Genomic DNA, 16,539 nt, shown 5'->3' on the forward strand with positions numbered 1-16,539 from the left:
CATATAGATAATGCGAAAATTTCTTAGATATTAAGATATTGATTAAATAGAAGTTTTGAGATGAATGAGAGCCGAATGTGGTTTACCCCCCTCAAAACTTTAATTGTCAGTAGATTTGCACAAAGATGTCAGGTTTAATGTTCGCATAATCATTATCAACCTTCTATAAAAAACATAAATGTTCCTTTCTGTTCAATTAAATGGCAAAACATTTCTTTATGTTGACAAAGCCTCAAGGGTTTTTATTATGGTCAATATTGTTTTTTTTACTCATGATGTTTTGAAAAAGCTTCTCCATACAACTTACTGTTAGAGCTTCACCACAGCATTTCAGTGATTAATTGGCTGCACACATTGCTTAATTCATCATTTAATAAATGTTTTATACATTTTTTAGGAGTAAAAATGACTAGAAAGAATTAATTTTAAAAGCAATGTGGAGCTAAAAAATGCATTGTCTTGCTAAAAGTCTTATAATGTGAAATCAAGAGACTATTATTGATCCAAATGTGTAGATTGAGGTAATTGCTTTGGAACTTTCCACTTTTACCAAACTACCGATATTACAGAACGAAGAGTGTTCAAAGAACTGTAGTTTTAAAGTGTTATTAAGTATTCATCTCTCAGTTATGCCTTTTCTAGCGAATATTTTAATTTAGCAATTCGTAAAAATAATTAGAAACCTGATCATTTTAGAAAATTTAAAATGCATCCAACTTACTTCAATACATTATCATATCGGGTTTCCTTCTCTCTATTCTTTTCAATCCCGCAATTTCAGAGAAAAAAAGATGCTTTTATAATCAAAATTATTCTATAACATTTATTCTGTTGTCGATTTTTCAGACTCAATGAACTATGCTGCATATTTACGGCATATAATCCAAAGCAAACATATTATATCAAAGCATCACAATCATATATTGTTCACAATGGTCAATAATTCGTGAACATCAAACGTAAATAGTAGGAAACATATTATCGGAAAATGTATTCGAATATAATGGAAGCTGCCGAAAAAGTGTGTTCTACCTTAACAGAAACTGGCGATATCCATTTGAAACGATTCTTGGCACAACAAATCGCGATCGGACATACAAAAAATATAGCCTTAAACCCGATTGTACAATGAAAGCTTCAACCAGTTTCAACTGAAATGTATTTTAGTGTATGGAAGTGCCATATTTAGAAGATTTTGTTGTTATCTGTTTAATTAATTGTAATGTTTATAATATTACATAGAAGCTGAAAAACGTTTGAAAAAACGACTACTTGATAAAGCAAGCACTGCGCTTACACGAAATGAATCTTGTTAGTCAAATGAATAATTCGAGCAGAATTTCAACCCTTATTGACAATTCCACCTAAACCAACCTAGTAATTTAATATCGGTTTACAATAAACAGAAATTTTGCTTCGTTTGAAGGAAGATTATGTAAATGAAATCATCCCGGTGCAGTCCCCCAAATTCTTCCCGAAGTCTGGCCTGGACCTAATTCCGATAACCAAGTTTAGAGAGTTCAGCATAATTTACGAAAGATAAGTCAGGGCTTGCAGTGTTATATTTAATGAACAGGTACGTGACAATGTTTTAAAACGAACCCTTAACAGAATGGGATAATCAAGGACAAGAAAATCGTGCATTTACTTTCAAGTGGATTTACTTGCTAAAACATATACATATTTATGCAATGAGTATATGCTACAGATCCACATTGTTTGAACGGTGTGTGACCGAAACAGAAACATATGGCTCAGTCCTTTACGAAAGACGAAAATTATCATGGAGTAATTTAAGGAATAAACTGTAAATTACAAATTTTTGTTTGTTGTTTGAACGCTTTTTGTATTATAGCAAAACTGGCGTATTATACTAACGCATTTTTCATTGCGTTAGTTCCGTTTCTGGAGTGCAAGGTTCCTTTTGACCTGTTATGCCTCAATTGTATGATTAATAATTTAATAAGCGCTTAAAAAGAATATGTTTTAATCACTAGCCTATGCAAAAATTACAGCTAAACATTTCTTGTACAGTTTGCTTATATCGAGAGAAATTCGAAAGTCCAAAAAAACATATTTTTACTAGCTGCTGTAAACTTTCTATTGAGAGCGTAAGAATACTTTTAAATAATCTTCAAATAGCGAATTAAATGAAATCTAATCAAGCAGCTGCTTAAGAAAATAAGAGAATATACAAAATTGTCTCACAATTCGCTTGGCCAAGAATAGCATGAACGACTAGAGGAAGAATCAAAAAAATGTCATATGCCGATAACTCGACAGCCAATCAGAACTGAAAATAAACTTGCTAATAAGTTTTGTTGCTGTAATTTAAGCCTAATTAAACATAAAATGCCGCAGTATTAATATATACCTACTTGCATTGTCGTCCGTGTATTTTACATGTAACACTTTAAACTTACTAAAAATAAACTTGCTAAAAAGTAGCCTGATTAAACTTCAGAAAAGCATAACCAGATAAGTTTTAGTAGTCAATTATCATTAACCAAATTAATTTTATATGTTCTAATTATTTATTATTCTTCAATTCATAAATTTATCATTGTTATAATTATTTGTTTCTCAACTGATGAGTCATACATTTTATATCCATGTTTAAGTCCAGAAAACACAGATTATTTTGTCAAAAATTCCGCTAGCAATTAAACCTTAATTGCAACAATATAAATTTTAGTTTACCAATTGCGGAAAAACATTTCAACGAGCTGAAAATTTACAATGGTCCTATTAAAAAAGATCATTTATATCGGCTTTGAATTGTGTATTTTTTGACCTTGTAAAAGATATTTGTTGCAAAAATAAATCACAGATAGAATTCTACTTTTTCAAATAAACACGCTTTTATAGATTTATAGATCAAATTGCAAATGTCTGCCAGGGATCGAAATATTTTGCTCTTTATATCAATGTTATACATAATAGGTCAAAATTCAAGGAACTCTAAATATTTTTCCTTTAAAGCAGGCCGATTTCCTTCTATTTCTCTATTAGAGGATTTAAAAAAAATGATAAGGGACGTAAATTAAGTGGTTGCTTTTACCATAACTCCTAGTGGTATAATTTTCAACATGATCCCACTGAAGACATAATAAATAATTATTTCTCAAAAAGCTCATGGCTCAGACCACTTTATCGTGATTTGATCGATTTTGCGGACACGCCATAAATCCGCTCTTCATCGAGCAATAAATCAAGCTACCGTATATCCTTTCGATCCACCAGCCAGTTTAATATTGATCTGGACCGCAGAACCGAGCAGACTTAACACGTATACATTGCGATTTTGACCTATTCGTCTATTACTTGTAATTACAGCGTAACCACCAATCTCCAAATCCACATCAATCTATTTTGGGACACTAATCCATCACCCAGAGTTTCCGCTATAATAAAAAAGGGTTTGCGTTAAGAGATGGCAAAGATCAAGGTTTTTTCCTGTAATGCTTCAGTAACAACTCGGCATTACTTCAGGTATTAAAGCGAAAAAATGATGGCGTTTAAATAGCTCGTTCATTCTGAAAAAGTTATGTAATTAAGTAAAATTAATCAAACAAGTTGTGCCTGCATCAATAAGACATATTTGTGCTACCAGCTTTGAAACCCACTGTGCAAGTTGATTAAATTGGGTAAGAGAAAAGACAATATGAATAACAATTAAAACAGCAAAAAAATGTATTGTTCCCAGCCAGGAAATTGTTTTTCATTTTACTTCAACAGAACAACCAACACTGGGAATAAAACCACTACAATTATATTAAATAAAAAGCTCGTTCAGTTGAATATCTGAAAATGTAAAGGAGTATTCCAGACTAGGTATAGGCATACTTTATAATGATAGTGAAGTAGTGAACAAACCACTTACAGAAACCTAGCCGACTTTTCCAGATATTTTAGATGCAGTACACCAAACAAAAAAGTCTTAACGAGCTGAAACCAATCAGTTGGACGTTACCGCTTTTACAAAATCCCCCATCAGCATTTTATTAAAAAATCGAAACAAACTGCAGTAATCTACAACATCACTAATGATGTTCGATTCCATAAAGCCGGCGAACGAATGCTGGCGAAAGTACATTCAGAACATTTATTAAGCTTATCCTCAATTATAAAGGAGCCTAAGTTGCGGAATTAATTCCTCAACGACTTTGAACAAGCTAATCCTATTTAACAAGTGAACATTATACAATGGCAAAGTTGTACTCGGGTCGCATAACAAACCGCTACAAGCCAATGAACAAATGAAGAATACGAGGTTCTATAATAAGAGGAGAGAATTCAAAATCCCATAGCAGGTGTCCTAAAAAAATTATTGATTGTTCAAAATATGGTTAGCCGAATCTTAAAAGTCTTCAAGCAAAAAATGTGCATACTCTTTTGTCTAGTGGAACTCTCCCAAAGCTCTGCTAACAAATACAAACCGCAGCATCAGTTGTCCAGCACCAGCAACAAGGTTGTTTACTCATTAAAATACATGGACGAACTAGTTCTTTAATTAACAAACACAGATCGCAGACGAGCACACATTGCCATTGTTTCATTTTCCGATTAAGCATCGAATCGATCGATGGCGTGCATATTTTGAAATCCCTCCTCCCCAGAGCTTAGGATGGGCGCTTTAGAGTTTCCTAAGTGCCTCTTTGAAAGGGTAGATAGTGCAATAGTTAGGTCTCGAATGGCTTAGTTCTAATGAAAACATTTCGGCTTCCAGTTTAAGACGGATTGGAAAACTTGCTTTAAGATAATAATGGGGGAGTGGGATCGTCGAAAGGCGATTAAGACGTTCGATTAGGAGGAAGGAGATCGAACGGTTTCGAAAAATGATTATTGTTGTACTTTGAATGTCAGTTCGGCTCGTTTGCTTGCCCTAGTTTCCATTTAAGGTCGCGTATTTTTAGAAGCCCATTGCCAAACCATCTGGAAATGTATTTACATGAGAGCGCAACTCTGGACTTTCTGGAGTTTATAATGGACAGTGGAATATTCTATGTAACAATTTATTTCATTCAACTTGCTTGCTGTTTTTCTAGATATAGAATCATTAATAAGTATCTGCGGATGTAATTTATAAATTACATGTACTTATGTTCTAGTACTCTTATCCAACATCGGCTTCAATCAGCCTCTAATTTTATTAGTGTACATTTCTATTTTTAATCAGAATTATTGCTGAAATCAGAAAATAATACTACCACAGCAGATGAAAGCTTCTTTGCGTGAAAAACATATTGCTCTAAACGACACCAATTATTTTCAGTTTAAAAGCTGATTACAGTATTTCAGTCTCAAATTTCCCGTTATAAAACAAAGTGTCAGCAAGCGAGAGCTATTTAAACCAAAGACACACCTTGGCTCTGCAAGCAGCCGTTTTGTTCACTTAAGTGGCTTATTTTGTGAATTTTCCGTACGCAATCTAAACTACTATAAAGTACCACTACGGTAAATTAAGAGCTTAGTGAAATAAGGAACAATAATATATTGAAAACTTTATTAAGTATCTCGGACTTTATAGGCTTTACTCGAAACCGGGCCGTATGGAATCAATAAATTCCAAATGTTGTTTGTAAACTAAAATTACTTAGTCTTATTTATGTGGGAGTTTTTTTATAAAGAACTGTTATTCAATTAACAGAAAAGTATCAAAACTTTTAAAGATTAACAAAAACACCACTAAACAATAGTGAATGTCGTATTTTTCAACTGTCTTGCTGCAATTTTTTTTATATTGGTACGAAAAAATTGTATTAGGACTTCTCCTTTCTTCAGCTGTTTCCACGTTTCGTATTATATTTTATTATATTATATTATCTATACCTATTCATCAAAATTCCGCAATGATCGAACCTCTCAGTTAAAAAAGTCTCTTCGTCTCCCAGTCTCGAAAACTATCTTCAACCGATTCAGTTTGATCAGAGATTTAAACATCTAAAGAGATGGGAGCAAGAATGAAAAAATATTGGAATTTTCGTAAACATATCATTACAGAGGAACAATTCGAAGCATCAATAGTTTTTTAAGTCTAGTCTTTCAAGGAACCATGCAAAGAATATACGTGAGTATGAACTGTAGAACATGTTTACATGTTTGTTGATAGCATTAAAACACTTCAAATTATTTGATTGTTTCTTTCATAAATAGGATTTAATAAAAATTCCTAATTGCAGTCATCTTTTAAACCGCCGGCAAAAATGTAAATCTCTTAAGTAGAAACCTATTCCCCAATAGTTTATAAGATGCTTTGAATAAAAAATTTTAAGAACAGCAGTTGAAAACAAAATATCCTTTTTAAATAGCTGCCAACTCTTTAAGAGCTCATATCTTGAAAACGGTTAAAAATATGCTGGCAATTTTAATTTTTTATAAAACTCAAATGTCTTGTTTGCATATATAGGAAAGGTCGAAGGAAAAATCACAATTTTAAGATACCGGCCAATTTTAAGAGCTTCTTCCTCAGAAATTAGTAAAAAAATTTTTTTCAATGATTTTGCTATCGTTTCGGTTAAGTACACTGAATCAGACAGATGTTCTTACTTAAACTAGCACAATTATTTAACATTTTCCCACATAGTTCGATAAATCTAGTAACTCGCGCAATATTTTGATGGTGTAATTTTTTTATACTACCAGGCGTAAAAATTATCCTGGAAAAACTGAAAATCTAAACTCTTGCCACTTACGTTTGCCATAACGCAGATATTATCATTTCTGACATAGGTTTGCACATTTTAGCAAAAAGTCATGTTCCCAGCGAGACCGAGATAATATAACCGACCGCCTGCTGATGGCAAAACTCGAATAACACTAATTAATAGTAGAGTGGGTGTTTGAAACTGTAAATTTAAAACATTAGTCCGATATGCACAAATTTGTTGTTAAATACTAATGTAGCGCGACGATTTAAACAGTCATATATAAAATTAAAAATAATACAACCGAATTAATGCGGCTGTGGAAAAGGAGAATTACTCATTTAGAGCGTGTTATTCATAATGCACCAAGTACTTTGTGACCAAGCTATTTAATTATATAGTCGCATTAATTTACCTTTCAAAATTTGCAAATCCCAACAACTTATATCTACGGATAATTAATGTTTTCATTTGAATAATACGCGATAATAAATTATTCCTATAAATTATTAGAGAAATGTTTTGTTTAAAACAACAGGGCTTAACATGTTTACTTTTCGTTATTACAAATTTAATATTTCAGCAATTTTTTATGTTGCAACCAACCATCGATTATTTTCCCTTTGAAACCAAACACTTTCCGTGCTTAGGGCCAATTAAATATGTATATACAGTTTCACTAAAGATCATGGATTTTCAATCTGAAAATAAATTATAAAGTGCGTCGTAATTAAACCAGAAAATTTCTTGAGTCCCTAAGTAAATTTGTGCTTCTAAATGGAGAATTCGTAAACTTTCGGCATGCCATATAAACTAGTCTAAAATTTGGCAACAAGAAAAGTTCTCCCCGTTAAGCGAGTGGTTAGTGCAGTAAGAAATATGAATATTCCCCAAACTATAATCACTAACTTGAACTGAAGAGTTTTTATTCGAAAAGTTGGTATGGACACCCAGAGAATTGTATGCCGCATAATATTAAAAAATTCTCTCTGTTTGGTGTAAAAGTAGTGCAAAGCAACATTTAAGTAGCGAATTTAATGTGAAATAAAATAAGCGGCTTGGCATTACATGAATTAAACATTCCTCTTTAGAAAAATCCCATTTCAATTCGAGTTTGCAAACAAAATATCCACTGCAAAAATAGAGAGTTTTATTTATCGACATTAATATCCTCTTCGGAACATTTTTCACTATATTTTTTCGCTGTACAAAGCTTAAAAATGCCAGGAGGTATTTTGAACAAATGCGGCAATATAACACGAATTGGCAGAAAAAATAAAATGAAGCGACTGCTTCTGATCGGATTAAAATTTACAACACAATAAAATATTTTAAAATTGCATTTCATTTTCGAGCAAATTGATGTTGGTGATTCGATATGTCCATTATTATAGTCGCAGTATTAACGATCTGCCGCAGGATGCTTCTGGTAAAATTCGTGAAGTGTTAATTGGAATGAAAATCTTTTAAAAATTCAATAAATATCCTTTAAATAGCAGTAGAAAGTGTAGCACCAAATCGTTGTGCGTAGGTACAGAAAATTACAGCGGAAGTAGAACTTGCTAAATTCATTAAGGGTCTATTTAAAGACAGGTTAAACTCAAGTTGGAATTTGCGTCATCGACAATCGGCTATAGAAGCGCTTCATTCCGTTTTCGATTTTGGAAGGTTAAACAAAGTAATTTTTGTCTGAAAGCGTCCAAATAATAACGGTTGAAGATATAGTGGAAGAACGAATCAGAAAACATCTTAATTTACAAACTGTCCTAAAAAAATCAATAAAACACACCATGACAAAATGAATAAAAATAATTGATACATGAAAGAAGCAGAATAGCAGTTACCGAAAAATCCGCGGAGAAAGTCTGACAGTAAAGATATAATTTAATTTAATTCAACCCTTGATATTTTTGCAATATAAATAAATATTTTCCAACCCCATATAAGTAAATGTAAATTTCCTACCAGAGCATTTTATCCAGGGTCTGCACACCTACTTTCTCCCTTGTTTCAATATGAACAGAGGCCTAAAAATTGTTTTCCTTTCGTACTCTCGAGATGAGCCTCAAGAGCCCTTCAAGCCCATTTCTAATAAACCTGTGATCTCACTTGTGTGAAACTCAATTCAGTCTGAGAAATAATATGTAGATAATTATGCATAATAAGTGGACTTTGAGGGAAAACGTTCTCTTTGCTCGAAAATAATTGAACCTATCTCGACAAAGCACGTCAAAATGAAATGCACCATGTCCATTTCATTGGCCGTTCAATTACGAATCGCATTTAATAACCGCTTGGCCCAAAGCACTTCAGTTATTACTAAGGTCATGTTCGTCTATTAGGCCTTTATTACATATGGAGAACATACACGCTATAATCAAGTACATATTTACCTTGGATAATCGTAATATTTACATACACCCATAGGAGTTGTGGACCCAAAAAAACAAGAAAGCATTCTTCCCAATATATAGCTTCAATTTCTTAGGGTTTCCATACTTTTCAAGACCATAAAGGTTTACATACATCATGGCCCTGGCTAAGCTATTAAAGTTGCATTTTGATTAATAAAAATCGTATTTTTGAACGACTTATTGTTTGACTTCTATTTCCAGATTTTTCAGCCTGTACTTCCGAGTGTAATATTGCGATATGAAGCAATATTTTCATGTAAGCTATTTTTAGTCAATATATTTATGTTGCGTCTGCATACTCATTTCCAAAGTTTCGCAACTCTCTTTCACATATTGCCCCGAGGTTTAACTTAATATGTCCACGTCCTTTTTCAATATCAGTTACCTACTTCAGTTCTTCTGAATTATTTCGTTATATTCATAGTCAGATCCAGACGAGTTCTGAAAGTATCAACCGGAATATGTTATAAAGGCAAGTCTCGCAAGGCATTATTTGCTGTTTCCATCTAATCCTCATAGAATATACGCTATGGTCTCATGGTAGGATCATTAGACAAACTCTTATAGATTTTCGATGCAGCACGTTTGCATAGTCTTCAGCAGTGGCAATCAAAAGTACCTTATGAAAACGAAATTACCATGCATTATCTTCAATGACATTCAAGGATGGCATAAAATATCGGTTATCGTCAAACTATATGGCGTAGGTATGCAAATTCGGATTCGAGCATGACTCAAAACGGTTTATCGTGAAACGTTTATATCCAAGCAGATGGTGCAATAATTTATCCTCAGCCCCTTTAACCATCAAACAGTGGTTAAGATCGAACGAAAAGTCCACGTCAGCACGTTACCGGATTCTAGTTTTCTTAAATAATCGCCTTCCAACTATTAATATGAAATCAAAGAGCAGCAGCATTTTCTTTCACATGTAATTTTATTTGGTAAACAGCTGGAGCTGAAGAAGACAAGTTTACTACAAATAAAAAGTCGGAATGCCTTGAGAAGAAAGATCAAGATTAATTTCTAAGTTTGAAGTGAATTAAGTCCCATAAAGCTCTGGTTTTGATGAAATTTAAATAAAACGTTTGTTGCTGTATACAGATTGAAAAAATACCTCCAGTATCCGCTTGGTAGCTTGCCAATTGACTTGCACGCCCGAGTTTTTGTTTTGCATTAGATAGACGCCTTGAAACCTACCTGAAGTCTATTAACTGTAGAGTGAATATGAGCCATCATTATTTTATTAATGAAATAAATAAGTCCCAAATTTGTTCATTGTTAACTAACTGATTTTTTCAATGCCACTTTTTTTAAATTGAATTTCACTTGTTTTCTTTCGTGTTTTGGAGATTTTCAACTTCCAGTAAAAAACTATTTCAAAATTACGATTAATTGTAATATTTGTAAAATCTTTATTGCAATTTTTCTTGCACGTTAGTTAACAAGTCAATTCTTTGACACCAAATACAATCATTATTTAGTCAACTATGTGTTGAAATTTTGAAGAACACTTGCAACCGGTTGCAGATTTATGGTGACTGAAACGTGGTCAGAGATCAATGGAAAATTCAAAGTTAAATCAAAAAATATCTGACATATAAATACCGCGATTTTAGAGTCGTAGCTTCTAGGCTGCAATAACCATCTTCTATAAAAATTGATTCGAAATGAGTCTCTTCCAAACTAAAAACATCAAAATTTGGCCAACAAAGTAGATTTGTGAAAAGTGCAAACTAATGCAAGTCTTTAAATCTGTTAGACAAAAATGAGAAAGCAGCAAAGGCAGAAAGAGAAAATGCAAACTCATTAACAAACGCCTGGCGAATATACACGCAAATTTTTTTATTACATGAACAATGAAAATCAATACAAAACTCGCATCTTATTTGACACGTTTTCCCTTTCTCGGCGGTTGAAAATAATGCGCCTAACTTTATGCCGTGAAAACTGAAAACCCAACCCCATCGGCGAAGAAGCTTACGTTCGTAACGTTATTTTAGAGAAAACAGTTGATGGAAATTTTAGGAGAAGGTTCGGATCAGTGTGCTTGAGTAATGTTACACTCCCTCATTTAGACGAGATACGATTTCCTTATATCAAGATTATGTATCACTATGCAAGACGTGCGGAACGACAAAAAAACAAAAGGCACACACCCTAAAGGACCGGATTGTCATAAAGTTTTTATATGGCGCTAGGAGGCATTTAATTAAATTAAAAGAACGCCTAATGCTAAGTAGGGAACTACTGATTGCCTGTAGATTTTACCACATGGCAAAAATATATATGGCAATAGAGAAAATGTGTTTTAAAGTGCAACACTCCGTTAACGAAAATCTACCCGTTTCTACTCGGCCAATTTACCGTCGTTGCTTAGGTAAACTTAATTCCGAAATGTGTATTTTTCGTTTGGACTTACATTTATTAAATTTCACAGAAACTTATATGAGATTTAGATCAAAGCTGTTCCGGAATAAAGTATTACAGGGATCACATATAAAATGATTAAATACTCTGATAATCATAGAACAAATACATTGTGTCCCGAAATGGTTGGTCAGTAGGGCTTACAGTAGATCTGAAAATACTGCTAGTATTTTCAATGAAAGCCCGTATCTTCATATCGTTTTTTTTTCGATCTGGCATCTTTATGGAATTATGGACCTTGAAAGTGAGTAGTTGAAAAGCGAAATTTATTCTTAATTATTAAACCGTTTATTTGGCGATTGGTAAATTTTTGTTACAAACGTAGCTCATAGATACTCGTCTTTTTTAACTCAAAGTTTATCCGAAATTATTTAATTGTACTCATACGGCCAAAATCGACTTTTACAATAAGTGCAAATGTAACACTGTTTGCAAAGTTGGACATATAATTGACTATCGGAGTCAATTTGAAAATTTCCCACTATTAAAATCTTTCTTGCAGTTTAAAATATGAAAAATCGAAAAGACCCTTAAATGTTCTTTGTAACGGGGACACTTGAACACAAATTAATATTTTTAGCCTCCTTGTATCACCCCCTAGCAGATGTAACCCTTACAATCTTAAATGGAAAGGGGGGTCAAGCGGTACATCGTTTTAAAGGGCGTTCAATTCTCTTCAGAAGGTTTTCGAATAATCGCGTTTCAAAGTTGCAGAAACAATTAAACCCAGATTAGTGTTTACACAAAAACAATTGTATTGGCTCTCTAAAAACGGCTCTATGAAGAGCCGTTTTTTTGCAGAAAAATATCTTGTTTTTCGATATATTTTGCATAAATAATTTAATTTAAAACTTGTCTTTATGCGAAAGCCGCAGCGATCTTGTAAATTTTACTTTATTTGAGCATTATTATTGAGTAAACACTTGTTTGCAGGTCCTACAGGGCAAGTACATACATGGTTGCAAATTTTCTAGTTTCGTTTTTAGGAAATATCTTTTTGTTATTTGAGGAGATTGTCTTTCAATATTTAGTTAAACTTCCTCCACATCCCCAGACAAAACTTCCAGAGAAATGACGCCAATTTTGATCACCCTATATAATCAAGCAAGCAACCGGTAGACCATCAACGGGATCGAGAAAATATTCAAATCAATTATACATCAGAAGGGAAAATGTAATTTTCTAAATATAGAGCCCCTGAACTGTATTATAGAGCAGATTTTCATTTGCGTTTTGCGTCAAAGAAGGGAACGCAGCTTGCAAAACGTGCCTGTTGGTAAATGATGCTACTTTGCCAAGTCATTTGGGCGATAAGAAAATTACTAGTGTTGGTGGAATGTAGGGAATTATAGTTGTTTTTCGCTAAATTTGCTGAAATGTTGGGAATTTGCCGTGAAATCAGCATGAAAAAATGTGCTTTATTCGCTTGAATTATTTCAATTTATTTGAGCTAAAATTTTGCGATTCGTATGTTGATGATTTGGATTTATTAAGATTTTAATCTAGTTGATGGAATAGGACATCGACAAAATATTACCACCTACCTAACAATAAAGCGTAATAAAATTTTTATTTTAATTAGATACCTAGTTTAATACGCTATATTTTTTGCATGATGATCGACAATATTTTGGATTTGCCGTTACTTGAAAATTCCAAGCTGCTTATTAATTCAACTGCTCAACAAAATAAACGTTACACTGAAAAATTTCGACTAATAAGTGGATAAATTCCGATTGCTACGAGCGATTTAATTTCTGTTGAAGCGTTATTTGATGTTATGACACAGTAAAAATTCGATTATCTTTAATATTTTGGAGTTGAATCCAAAAAACCATTTTTTGTCCAACTAGGAGCATACCGAACTTTCCGGAATTTTCTGTTTTTTAATTTGCCACCCTGTAGAAAATTTATATAAGGTCCTTAATTTTTACCAAAACATTAACTTGCAAAAATCAAATGGAGTTCAGTAACGTTTTAAACAAAAAGCAAATCGGTCTAAGCAATCAGAATTTATCCAATTTCAGTTAGGGAAAGGTTTCCTTAAAACTGTTCATTTTGTTGAACAGTTTAGCTAAAAGTTCACAAATTGGGGAAGTTTTTTTAGAAGGTTTAGTATCTTTGTTTTGTAGAATTAACTGAAAATTGTGGAAGCAACTGAAAGTGTTGATGTGTATGCCTTTGTTCTCCAGTGGAAAATTTATTTGCTAATTTTTGGACTATACATTTGCTGTTCTAAGCTTTTTCTACAAGATGTTCACCCAGGTATCCAAGATAGTTCGTATATGTATATGTTCGTATGTATTCTATGACGAATTTTAAACAAAATATATTCCTCATTACTTTTCCTGGATTCCCAACGGTTATTGAAATACAGAGATTCCGCGATTGCTTTTCCACAAGTTGCTAACAGTTGTAACAGAAAAAAATCTCCGAACTACAGAACAAACATGATTATTTAATCATTTGATTGTTCGCCCCTTCGATGATTCATTGCGTGACTGGACGGTTCGATTGCAGTTTGTTTATTAAGTATTTTTGTAGAAAGTGCTTGTTCGCATGGAAATAGTTCCAGAGGTAAATTTGACCTTTCAACTTAATAATTTTTCCAAAAATTTTCTTTCTTCTTTAGGAATTAAAATATTGTTTCGACAAAGTGGTAAAATTAAAGGCGTCATTCAAAGCGGCGCGGTAAGAAGAGACGAGTCATAACTCATTAGCGCAACAGAGCGACAACGATTCAAAGCACAACTCAACACAGTGTTACCCATGCCTACACCCAAGGTAATATAGAATCGTCGATACTTCTGTACAATAAGAAACATTTAAACAGCATGACCCTGCAAAATAACGATCAAATGAATGACAGCTTTTGCTGCTGAAAATTGCAGATTTTGCTTAAAGCAATATCCGATGTACCGAATTGTATTAAATTAAATTGATTGTATTGCTTTAAATCAAAATGAAACAATCCAGTTGTTAGTAGTAAAAACAGCACCTTGTTCTAAAATGCAACTGATCGAAAAACAGATCAAACTAATGTAGGTACTTACCGCATCTGCAACTTTAAGGACATGGGTTCAGCATACGGTCGAGTCGTTGATTCCAATTTAATGTAGAGGAACCTGGAAGAATGTGATACCGTTAGTGTGGACTTAATTTTACTTCCAATTCAATCAAACAAGTTTCTGTAATGTGATGTTCTTTTTGTTAATTTTATTTGCCCAAACTAGCAGACTTAATACTATCTTCATATTAAAGGGGTTTGAAAGTGCGTCAAATTGTGCCCTAGATGATCTTATACAATCAGTACGCCCGAAAGTGCTACTAGAACTAGAAAAAGGCACCAAATAAAAATGATTGTGGCTATTGCAAAGAGCCCCTTAATGGGTAACCTAGAGTGCAATAAAACACTAAGTATCAACTTATTTGAGAACTCTCGCAAAAGATATTGAAAAAAAAATAATTAAAGTGTATTATTATTATTAAGGGCACAGCATAGTAATAATAATCTTTATACTGTGGTTAAGGGTTTAAAACACAGTTCAATTTTCTTATAATATTTTATCGATTACTTTTGCGAGTCTCGCCTTGGTCAGGGACGGATCCAGCTTTAAAGTCAGGGGGGGGTATGTAGAAAAACTACAGTCTTCTGTTGTTTATGAAATTATAAAAATGATCGTCGTTTTGTGGCGTAAGATTATTGAAAAATTTCATGTATTCCGTCCCGTTTTGCATGTTTTTCGGAAGCAAAATGAGCAAGAACGCTAATTTGTACATGATTCTAGAGAGAAATAAATGGCATTTTTAGAAAGTGAACTATCGATAAGAAAATATTGGCAGTTTCTAAAAATTCTTCAATTCAAGAAGTTTTAGATTTGCGTGGTTTTTTAGAAGTTTCTCAAGAACCATTTGAGCCACAGAATTCGTTTTGGCATCGTTGGATAGAGAATTGAATGGGGGGTTCATGACCCCCATGACCCCCCATGACCCCCGTCTAAATCCTCCCTGGCCTTGGTAGAAGATGGCTTGGCCATGGCTTCATACTTGTTTAAAAACTTATTATTATTAAGGCCGGTGGAAAACCGAATTTCCTCACGTGCTTCATTATGATAATGAATGCAAATTCCATATAAACATCGGAAAGTAATAAGTAAAATATACTTTAGTGAGGATTTAATTAGTATCTAAATGAGATAAATTTGAAAATGCAACTGTACCGTTTCGGTTGTGATTTTGTTCTTTTTCAAACAAGATGCCAAAAAAATCGTGTGAGTAAATTATGAATAATTAAACTGTTGTTTGAGTAAATTATATATTAAGTGCCATATATAAATGATGGAATTTCAATGTGTAAACCATTCGATTTGATTGTTTCGTTTTTTGGCAAATTGTCATATTTTTGGATTATTTAATTTAATCTATCACGTGCTTAACAAGATGGATTTGATATTAATCAAATATTAATTAATCCAGACTGCATGTTTTTGGACTAAATGCCCTTCTTCTTCTGAGCCTCAATTTGATCATTTTCTAGTCTATGGTCCCTTCGCGTTCTAAGTTAATAATTTGCTTACTTTCTAATTGATCCCTTTTATAGTTTACCTTTCCTAATGCTATTTTTAGGGAAAAATTCACTCGCAACACAGTTCACTTATTGAATTTTCCTACTTTTTGCAAAAAAAAAAATCAGGACATATACACGTCCGCGCTGTTTGTCACACCGATGTAATTGCGACGCAGTTTGAAAAAGTTTACAATCTGCCAAATTATGTACCAATTTATATTCTGTTTCTGATTGAGTTTTGGACACATTTTGTATCTATTTAGGGTAGTTTCCGTAATTTTTTTGGTGTTACTTTAATTGCCTGTTTTCTTTTAAATAATATCAAACAGTCATCTCTATCAAAACGATAAATTCGACAACTTTTTGCTAAATGTTATCAACTATCAATTTTTGCCGGTGCAGCATCAGCATAGTAGAGGGTTTAATCAAACTTCAAAGAGTCAACAAAGTTGAAAACTGCATTTAATGAATAAAGACATTT

At 33.0% G+C, this 16,539-nt stretch overlaps 1 protein-coding gene across 1 annotated transcript in view; it reads right to left on the reverse strand.

Moving 5' to 3' along the window:
• Positions 1–16,286, reverse strand: part of LOC109544945 — a 215,385-nt gene extending 199,099 nt beyond the window's left edge. Inside the window, exons 1-2 of the mRNA XM_048667191.1 lie at positions 16,097–16,286; positions 14,545–14,616 (exon numbers count right to left, since the gene is read on the reverse strand). The gene's annotated coding sequence lies outside the window, so the exon portion shown is untranslated. The remainder of the gene's footprint in view (positions 1–14,544; positions 14,617–16,096) is intronic.
• Between the last annotated feature and the right edge of the window lie 253 nt (positions 16,287–16,539).

Source organism: Dendroctonus ponderosae, unplaced genomic scaffold (assembly GCF_020466585.1).
Source record: "Dendroctonus ponderosae isolate FM_Combo_2020 unplaced genomic scaffold, Dpon_F_20191213v2 Dpon_F_20191213_6, whole genome shotgun sequence".
NCBI lineage: Eukaryota > Metazoa > Arthropoda > Insecta > Coleoptera > Curculionidae > Dendroctonus > Dendroctonus ponderosae.